Raw genomic sequence first — 9,372 nt, forward strand, 5'->3', positions numbered from 1 at the left:
GTTCTACCCAAAAGAAGGAAAGAGAAGAGGGAAAAGGAGAGAAACGTATTCTGACTAGTACAACGCAAAGCTGCCTTCACTCACAGGTTATGGTCTGCATGTGAAAAATACTGCAGAGCTCACCCAAAACACTGCAAGAATAATTATTTGAGAGAGAAAAGTATACAGGACCAATCTGCAAATAAATCAGTGCAGCTTCTATACACCAGCAACAAAACTGGCACAACATTTTAAAAGACAACTGCACCCACGGGCCATGAGACGGCTCAAGGGTAAAGGCACTGGCTTCCAAACCTGACCCCGTGTTCCATCCCTAGCACCCACACGGGGCAAGGAGAACTGACTCCCAAAAGCTGTCCTCTGGCCTCCACACATACAGAATATCATGGCATGTGCATACACACTGAACAAAGAAACAAACGCAAAGAAAAAATTAAGACAATTCCATTCACAGTATCATCAAAAAGAATAAAATACTCAGAAAATAAACTGAAAAAGAAAGATGTATAAATTTGGTATGTGTATTCCACATACATATATGTGGAATACTACTGAGTCTTTAAAAATAAGCAAATTCTACTATTTGCAACATGGATGAACCTTAAGAACACTATGCTAAGTGAAATAAGGCAGACACAGAAAGGTAAGTACACTCACATATGAGTTACCTAAAATAGCCAAACTCAGAAAAGCAGAGAACAGGGGTCGCCAGGATGGCTTAAGAAGGCGAGGCCTAGGATCTTTGTGAGTTCAAGGCCATCCTGGTCTACAGAGAGAGTTCCAGGAAAAGCTCAAAGCTACACAGAGAAACCCTGTCTCAAAAAACCAAAAGGAAAAAAAAAAAGAGGGCGATGCCTAACTAACGTCGATGGACATAAAGTTTCAGTTGTACAAAATGAGCAAATTTAGAGATCTGCTGTGACACATTTTGACCATAGTAAACAATACTATATTACACACTTAAATACAGCCCCCCCCCCCAGTTTTTTTGAGGCAGGGAAGCCTGTGTAGCCCCAGCTGTTCTGGAACTCACTCTAGACTAGGCTAGCCTCAAACTCAAGACATCGGCCTGTTTCTGCCTTCCGAGTGCTGGGAGTAAAGGTGTGTACCACCACCGCCCAGCTTACAGCTTCTTTTTTAAAATTTAGGGTTTATTCACTGAAGAACATAAAATTCTATATGAATACTTTAGATCAGTAAATGAAATTCTCACGTTCAATGTGATAAGATAGGAATTCTCCCCAAATTGATGTAGATTCAAAACAATCTCTACCAAAACTCAAGTGGCCTTATTTCAAATGCAGACAGCCCTAAAATTATTTATAAAAAATATAAAAATGGGCCGGGTGGTGGTGGCACACATCTTTAATCCCAGCACTCAGGAGGCAACGACAGGCGGATCTCTGTTAGAGGCCAGCCTGGCCTACAGAGTGAGTTCCAGGACAGCCAGGGAAACACAGAGAAATCCCCTGTCTCTAAATAAATAAGTAAACAAACAAACAAATAAGTAAATGGGTGAGTGAGTAAATAAATAAATAAATAGATAGATGAGCACATCCATACGTGGATAGATGGATAAATAAATAAATGAACAAATAGAGAAAGAGAGAAAGAAAGGAAGAAAGAAAGAAAGAAAGAAAGAAAGAAAGAAAGAAAGAAAGAAAGAAAGGGGATGTATGAATGGGCTGTAAATGTAACTCGGTGGCCGAGTGCTTGTTTAGCATGTTTAACTAATACCATGAGAAAGAAAGACAGTAGAGGACAATTATGGTTACTGACTATATGAAAAGAAAATAATGGGCTGGAGATGGCTCAGCGGTTAAGAGCACTGGCTGCTCTTCCAGAGGACCCTGGTCAATTCCCAGCACCCACACGGCAGCTCACACCTGTCTGTAACTCTAGTTCCTGAGGACCCAACACATGGCAAAACACCAATGCACGTAAAATAAAAATAAATTTAAAAAAAAAAAAAAGTGTTGAGCCAGGCGGTGATGGTACACGCCTTTAATCCCAGCAGAGGCAGGTGGATCTCTGTGAGTTCAAGGCCAGCCTGGTCTATAGAGTGAGTTCCAGAACAGGCTCCAAAGCTACACAGAGAAAATCTGTCTCGAAAATAATAATAACAATAATGTGTTGACAGGATATGAAGAAAACTAGACTTCTAAGTACATGACTGATGAGCAGGCAACATGGCACTGCCACTTTGAGAAACAATTTGGAAGTTTCTCTGAAAGGTAAACAAGACACAGTAATTCTATTCCCTTGTGCGTACTCATGAAAAGGAAACCAAACATCCACAGACGGACCTGCAATCAAACATGCAAGGTGTATCCTTTTAAATAGTTTGAAACTGGAAACAGTCCAGATACCTATCAACTGGTCGACTGACAGACGTGGTCTATCCATAAAATATATAGTACTTATTAGCAATAAAAAGGAATAAAGTCCTCATACATGCTACACTATAGAACAGTCTCAAAAGTGTGCCAAGAGAAAGATGTCAAACCTAAATATATACATAGGATTGATTCCATTATGCAAAATGGCCAGAGGAAGCAAACATGGGGGACAGAACAGACTGGCTGCCGAGGTAGTAGGACTGGGGACTTTGGGGACTTAAAACTAACCATAAACAGGCTGCAGAAAATATTGGGGGTGGGCATAAAAACTTATTCTAAAGAAAGCCTAGGATATTCTCAATCCTATACATTTATTAAGAAATACTGGGGGGGGAGGGGAAGAAATACTGGGTTATACACTCAAAATGGATGAATTATTTTTGACATTGAGCCAAAAGACTGATTTCTTTAAAAATATCACTCCAAGGAGAAATGAAAGCAAGTCCACACAAAAGCTTGCACAAAAATATTACTCATAATAGCCAAGATATGGAAACTCAAGTACCTATCAACTGATGAATGGATAAATAAAAGCAAGTGTATCCATGCAAAGGAGCATTACTCAGCAAAATAACAACAATAAAGTACTGAAGCAGGCTATAACATGCACCAACTTTAAAAACGTTATGCTGGGTGAAAGAGCCAATCACAAGATTACATTTTGTACTCGTGTACTTGCATGAAGTACTGACAAACGCACAGAGATACAAAGTAGATGAGTGGTTACCTAAGGCCAGAAGGATGGGGGCGAAAATGAGTGACTGCTAATGCTTGCGATAGTTGGTCAGGTCTTGATTGGTCAGATTCTTGATTGCTGTTACTGGGGATCGAACTCCATGGGGGGCCTCCCCCATGCAAAGCAAACACTATACCACCGGGCTACATTGATGACCCGTATGATTTTTTTAGGGGTAAAGAACATACTTTAAATTTGAGTACAGTAATTGTGCAACTCTGAATATATCTTAAAATCTCCATTGAACTTGTACATTTATAATCAACTAAATGGCATGTGGTTAGTATTTCAATAGTGCTTCTACCTCTTCCCACCCCGACCCATTCTCTCTCCCTCTCTCTCTCTCTCTCTCTCTCTCTCTGTGTGTCTCTCTCTCTCTGTGTCTCTCTCTCTCTCTGTCTCTCTCTCTCTGTCTCTCTGTCTCTCTCTCTCTCTCTCTCTCTCTCTCTCTCTCTCTCTCTCTCTCTCTCTCTCACACACACACACACACACACACACACAAACGGATACACAACCTGTAAACAGGCAAAATCATCAACCCTGATTTGGTAGGCCCATCACACCACTGAAGAGACTCAGGATAGAAAAACCCCAAAGTTTCAAATTCTTTCCAAACATACTCTAGGTTATTTTGTAACTATTTATGCCCTCTAAGTACAATGATTAATCCAAGTAATCAAGTTTAAAGTAAGATAATATTGCACGCCTTTACTCCCAGCACTTAGGAGGCAGAGGCAGGCGGATCTCTGTGAGTTTGAGGCCAGCCTGGTCTACAGTGCAAATTCACGAACTACCAAGGCTACAGACAGACCCTATCCTGACTCGGGGAGACAGGGAGGAGGAAGAGGTAACATTAAATACTGAAATTTTAAATGTTGAAGACACTTCACATTTCTACTTCTAGTATTTACTGGATGTATCAACTACAGCCACATGAATGAACTCTGTAAACTGCACTGCATTCTATAAACCTTATTCCTAAATCCCATTAAACATGAAATCCAACAGTTCCCAGTCTCACATGAAGTCATTCAACTCTCTGAAGAAACTGTAACCCATACAATCTTATCTCAGTAAGGCCCGGACTGACATTGTTCCGATCCTGGCACTTAGAGAAAGTGAGTAATTTGCCCATCTTAAAGAGACTCGGAGAAAAAGAAAAGCAAAAAAATCTAAAGCTCAAAGGAGCGATCTCTAGCATAGTTTCTCACTGCCCGATTAAAACAGAAACCACAGAGTGGTGTCATCAACACGGGAAAGATGTCCCAGGGTCACAGTGACGCGGCCCCCATCTTTCTCTCACTTGCTAGACTACTAAGAACTTAAAGAAAGGCTATTCTGTTCGGAACGTGGCTCCTCTGCGGACAGCCCAGCAAGTTGGCCCATGAGGGGTGTCGGAAACTGCACTGGGGCTGACTCTCGGCCCCGTGGGTTATTCTTCTGTCCTTGGCTGACAGAGTGAAAATGTCCCACTGGAGCCTCGAGTGGGTCCGGCCGCCGCGCGCGCGCGGAGCGCCGCCGGGGCAGAGTGGGTACCGAGGCGCGCGGAGCGCCCACGACACTCGCGGCGGGGTCCCCCCTGGGCCAGCTCCGCGGGCAGGGGACCCGGGAGGCGGGCACCGGAGCAGGGCGCTCCGGAGAGCCCCGAGGTTTCTTGTTGTTGTTGTTGTTTTGTTGCAAACACAGATTGCGATCGCAGCCCCGCTCCCCGGGGGGGACCAGGAGGCGGCGGCGGCGGCGGCGGCAGAGGGCCCGCGGAGAGTGAGAATAAAAGAACAGCGGGGTACAACCTGTCGTGCCCGCCCGCCCGGGGCGGCGGTGAGCAGGCCCGACGGCGACGGAAACTGCCGCCCGGGACGCGCTTCCCCCGCAGCCCGGCCGCCCTGCGATGACTGGCGCCGCGAGGTAAACAGCGCGCGCCGCGCGCGGTCCCTCGGCGCCACGACCGTTGCCCCGGGCCGCTCCGGTGCGGGCTCCCGCCCTGCCCCCAGCTCCGCCGGTGTCACCGCCCCAAGCCTCCGGAAAGCCCCTCCGCGGCCGCCGGAGCAAACAACACAGGCGCGGGGCGGGGGCGCCCGGGAGGAGGCGACACTCGGGACGGCCGGGCTGGGTCGCCGCGCCCTCTCTCTCCCTCCCGCTCGCTCCCGCCGGCCTCGGCCGTCCCCCGCGCTCTTACCTGGCTCTCCCTCCACGTCGCCGTGGCCCTTGCCCTTCCCTTCAGGGCCACAGACCGGGGCCGAGACGCCGCCGCCGCCCGCCGTTGGCCGGGCGTCCTGCGGGAAGCCGAGGGGGCCTCCCCGGGCCACCGCGCGAGCCGCTCCGCACCCCAGGACGAGACAAAACCGCGCTGCGCCGCCCCGCGCTGCGCACCCACTCTCCCCCCCCCCCCTCCACCGCGCGCACCGCCCCACAGACCCCCCCCAACCGCCGAGGCGACGGAGGCGACACGGCCCGGCGCGGGGAAGCTGCGGCCGGCCCCCGCCCTCCGCACCCGCCTCGACTCCTCCCCCTCGGCCTCCTGCCGCCGCCACCAGGACACTGGAGTCCGCCTCCCCCACCCGGCCGCTCCGCGCGCTCCTCCCTCCCCGCGCGCCGCCGGGGAGGCGACACCGCCAGTCACCGCAGCGCCTGTCAAACCGGGCCGGCTATTTATACTCCCCGCCGCCCTCGGGCCCCCCGCAGCCCGCCTCCTGCGCTCTCGAATCCCGCCCTCTCCTCCGCGCCCAACTTCGCCCGAACCCGCCTGCTCAGGTGGAGACGCTCGCCACTCGTCCCGCTCCGCGTCCCCGGGGCTTCTCCCCACATTATCCCCCCCCCCACGTCGCGCGCTGCGCTGCGCTGCGGCCGCGGGACGGGCGCGTGGGGACGGCAGGGACGCGCGTGCACCTGCAGCCCGGCCGGGACGACACGCGCAGCCCTCGGGCCACTCTCGGGTCCCTGCTGTCACCCCTCATCCCCTTCCCAACTCGGGGTTCCCCTCCCCAGGTCTCCGAGTGACCGCTCCGCACTAGGACAGGGCGTTAGAGAAGTGAGGGTTTGGAAAATGAAACTCTTGTCGGCGCGGGTGTTCAAGAGTACCCCGCGCGCGTCTCCGGGCTCGGTGGCTGGTGGTGGCGCGGACGGGCGGGCGGGCAGGCGGGCGGGCAGAAGCGCGCGGCCCGCCCCACCCGGCCACTGACGCACGTGGCGCCCCGCCCCGCCCGCTCGGCGACCGGGGGCGCCGCCCGCTCCGCCTCCCCGCTCGTCCCCAGCGGACCCCGCCCCGTTCCCAGAAATTACCACCGCCCAACGGCCGGGCTGCGCGGCGGTTGGTGCCCGCGGTGGCCGGCGGGCGGGCGGGCGGGCGGGCGGCCCAGCGCGCAGCTGCGGAGCGCGGCGGGCGGGCGGCCCCCGTTCGGGGGGGTCCCGGGGAGCCGCGACCGCCCGCCCCAGCCTTTGTCGCTCTTCGCTCTGTCCGCCGCCGAGAAGCAACTCAAGTCCCAGGATCTTAGGGACCAGAGTGAAGGAGCGCGTGTGAGTGGAGCAAGAGTATCTTGTTCCAAGTGTCCGCGAATTGGGGGGGAGAAAAAAGGAAGCCAGCGGGAGCTGCAGGCTTCTGGTCTGCACACTTTCACACAAAGGGGAGCCTCTGAGCAGGGCACTCTCACGCGCCTTCCAGGGCACAAAAGCCAATGACACGGTGCCCGGGATGTCCTGCGTTTGCAGCGGCTCGCTAATGGTCTTTCTTAGGCGCAGTTATGCATGCAGACGCCCGGGTCTCTTCCCCCACCGCCACCATTCCCCGCCGCCGCGGCTTGTATTCGTTTCTTTAACAAAGAGCATCGGCGGCTGTCCCGGTGCGCGCGGGGGCCGATCCTGCTGTGCTCAGACACTCGCAGCCTCCCTGCGGGAGACTCGGCTCTTGGAAACAGTATCCACCGGGTTAATTTCTGGGCTCCCACCGACCCGTTTTTGATGCTCTACAATCAGTTTTTACGAAAAAGAAATCCTGAGCGGTTTGATAGCTGTTTAAATGAACGTGGGAAACGTGGAAATGACCCTGGAATAGGGCTCAAATGTTGGAGACAAATGGGAGGCTGCTGTGTTTTAAGTCCCTGATGAACATAAGAATTTAACCTCATTTTTAAAAGCTGTTATTGCCTAGTTGGAGGTGATTCTTTCATATCTTAAAAGGCAACTTTTTAGAACGACATTCTCACTCTGAAATGTGGTAGAAACCTGAATGAGCAGAGTGATTAATCAACTATCCTCTTAACTCAAGAGAAGTTTTCAGTCTTGAGTTCAAAGACTTAGTGACTATTGGCACCCCTCTGAACTACATGTAGGAAGTATCAGTAACTTTCAGACCTTAATATATAATAGTTATACTGCACACACAGCATCCTTTCTGGAGGACTATGTTTATCTCCTGTTTCTGATCAAATAAATTATCACTTATGAGAACCACTGCCCACTTTGATACTTTCTGAGTAAGAATACTGCATCTCCCACATGGCAGGAGCTTGCTTGCTTTCATTAAAGACAAATCTTAAATGCAGGAACATCCTGTTCCTATTAGCTACTTTGAGAAGAAATGTTTCTCCCGTTTCCCAACCAAAGTAAGCTGGAAAGTCCCAGGCAAAAAAAAAACTTGCTGCTCTCTCGGGTTTTTTTGGTTTTGTTTTTTCACTGTTCCATGCATGCATACACTTTGAAATGTAGATCTGAGAGCTGAAGAGATGGCTCAGCAATACATACTGATTTTCCAGAAGACCTGGGTTTGAGTCCCAGCACCCACATTATGACTCACAACCATCTGTAACTCCAGTTCCAGGGTATACAATGCCATTTTTTTTCTGGCCTCTGTGGGTAGCAGGCATGCACATGGTGCAAAGAAATATATGTAGGTAAAACACTCACGCATAAAATAATAAAACAATGCTTTAAAAAATGCAAGGTAGATCTGTCATAACTCAGAGTTAGAACATTCCTCCACCCTGTTGATGTTGAACTCAGATAATTTTATTTGCTTCTGGCCAAAGCAACATGGACAGAAGTTACAGGGTAAAGACTCTGAAGGTCCTGGCCTCAAGAGGTATTGCATGTTTCTGCTCGCCTTCCTAACACTCCTGGCTTACACAGTTTGAAGAACATGTCTGGGGAGTCTGCTGGTCCAAGAACTAACTCTCTCTCTCTCTCTCTCTCTCTCTCTCTCTCTCTCTCTCTCTCTCTCTCTCTCTCTCACACACACACACACACACACACACACACACACATACACACACACACACACACACATACACACTACACACACACAAGCCTGGAACCATTCCTAACTTATAGCCAGGAACCTGTATGTTGTGCAGCAGTTTCTTCCAAGATTGAAAGAGTCCATCCTGCAGGAAAGCTCCTTAAGCAGGAAGGTAAACAACTCAAAAGAGCGTCAAGAAGTCCCTGAAACTCACCAGATTCGCTAGGCCCCCTCCTGCCAGAGTAAGCAATAAAAGCTGAGAGTCGGGGTCAGAAGAGCAAAGCCAAGCGGCGAAGAAGACTGACACCAGAGCAGCTGCCCGGCAGAGCAGAAGTCAGCCTCACTACCTGGAAGAGGTTTACACAGTTGAGGCACCTGGAGAGGACACCCTCCACCTGCTGAGCCGCCTGCAGGCTGTGCAGTGGGCTGCAGATCCCAGCTTGGTGAGCTGTCCTCCCTGCCTGGAGGGGGCTTAGGTGATGCAGCTGTCTTTGAGTCATACCCCTGTAAGTGACCCCAATAAAACTCATTGGCTCACCAAGTTGGACTGTGGTGGTGTCTGTACTTGGTCTGTGTGGGTTCTCTAGCAGGAGTGAATAGACAGTGTGTTGAGTCTCCCCAGGAAAAGCTTTGTCACATGACACTGTAGAATATAAGACTGTGTTTGTTGGTTGGTTGGTTGGTTGGTTGGTTGGTTGGTTGGTTGGTTGGTTTGACAAGGTCCTCCTGGCTGTGTTTCTTAGCCTGGCCTCCAACACAAAATTCCCCTGCCTCAGCACTGAGGCCTAAGATTATAGGTATGCCCAGCAACATTATTGCTTTCTGTCCTGCATTTTGAGTATGTTTGCTTCCCATATGAAGTGATCTGCTCTCTTTGAATGAGCCAACATAGGGGAGAAGCAGGGTCTCTGACAGAGCTCCTTGGAAGCAGGGCTTCAGAAGACACATGCCTTGTAGAAAGAAGCCTATAAGAAACCAGAAAGGCTGAGCCGGGCGGTGGTGGCGCA

At 50.7% G+C, this 9,372-nt stretch overlaps 1 protein-coding gene across 1 annotated transcript in view; it reads right to left on the reverse strand.

Annotated features, from left to right (window-relative positions):
* The window catches only part of Elf2 (E74 like ETS transcription factor 2), an 88,016-nt gene extending 82,527 nt beyond the window's left edge, over window positions 1-5,489 (reverse strand). The window contains 1 exon segment of the mRNA XM_059252474.1: window positions 5,312-5,489. The gene's annotated coding sequence lies outside the window, so the exon portion shown is untranslated.
* Window positions 5,490-9,372: the final 3,883 nt, after the last annotated feature.

This window comes from Peromyscus eremicus, unplaced genomic scaffold (assembly GCF_949786415.1).
Source record: "Peromyscus eremicus unplaced genomic scaffold, PerEre_H2_v1 PerEre#2#unplaced_62, whole genome shotgun sequence".
Lineage (NCBI taxonomy): Eukaryota > Metazoa > Chordata > Mammalia > Rodentia > Cricetidae > Peromyscus > Peromyscus eremicus.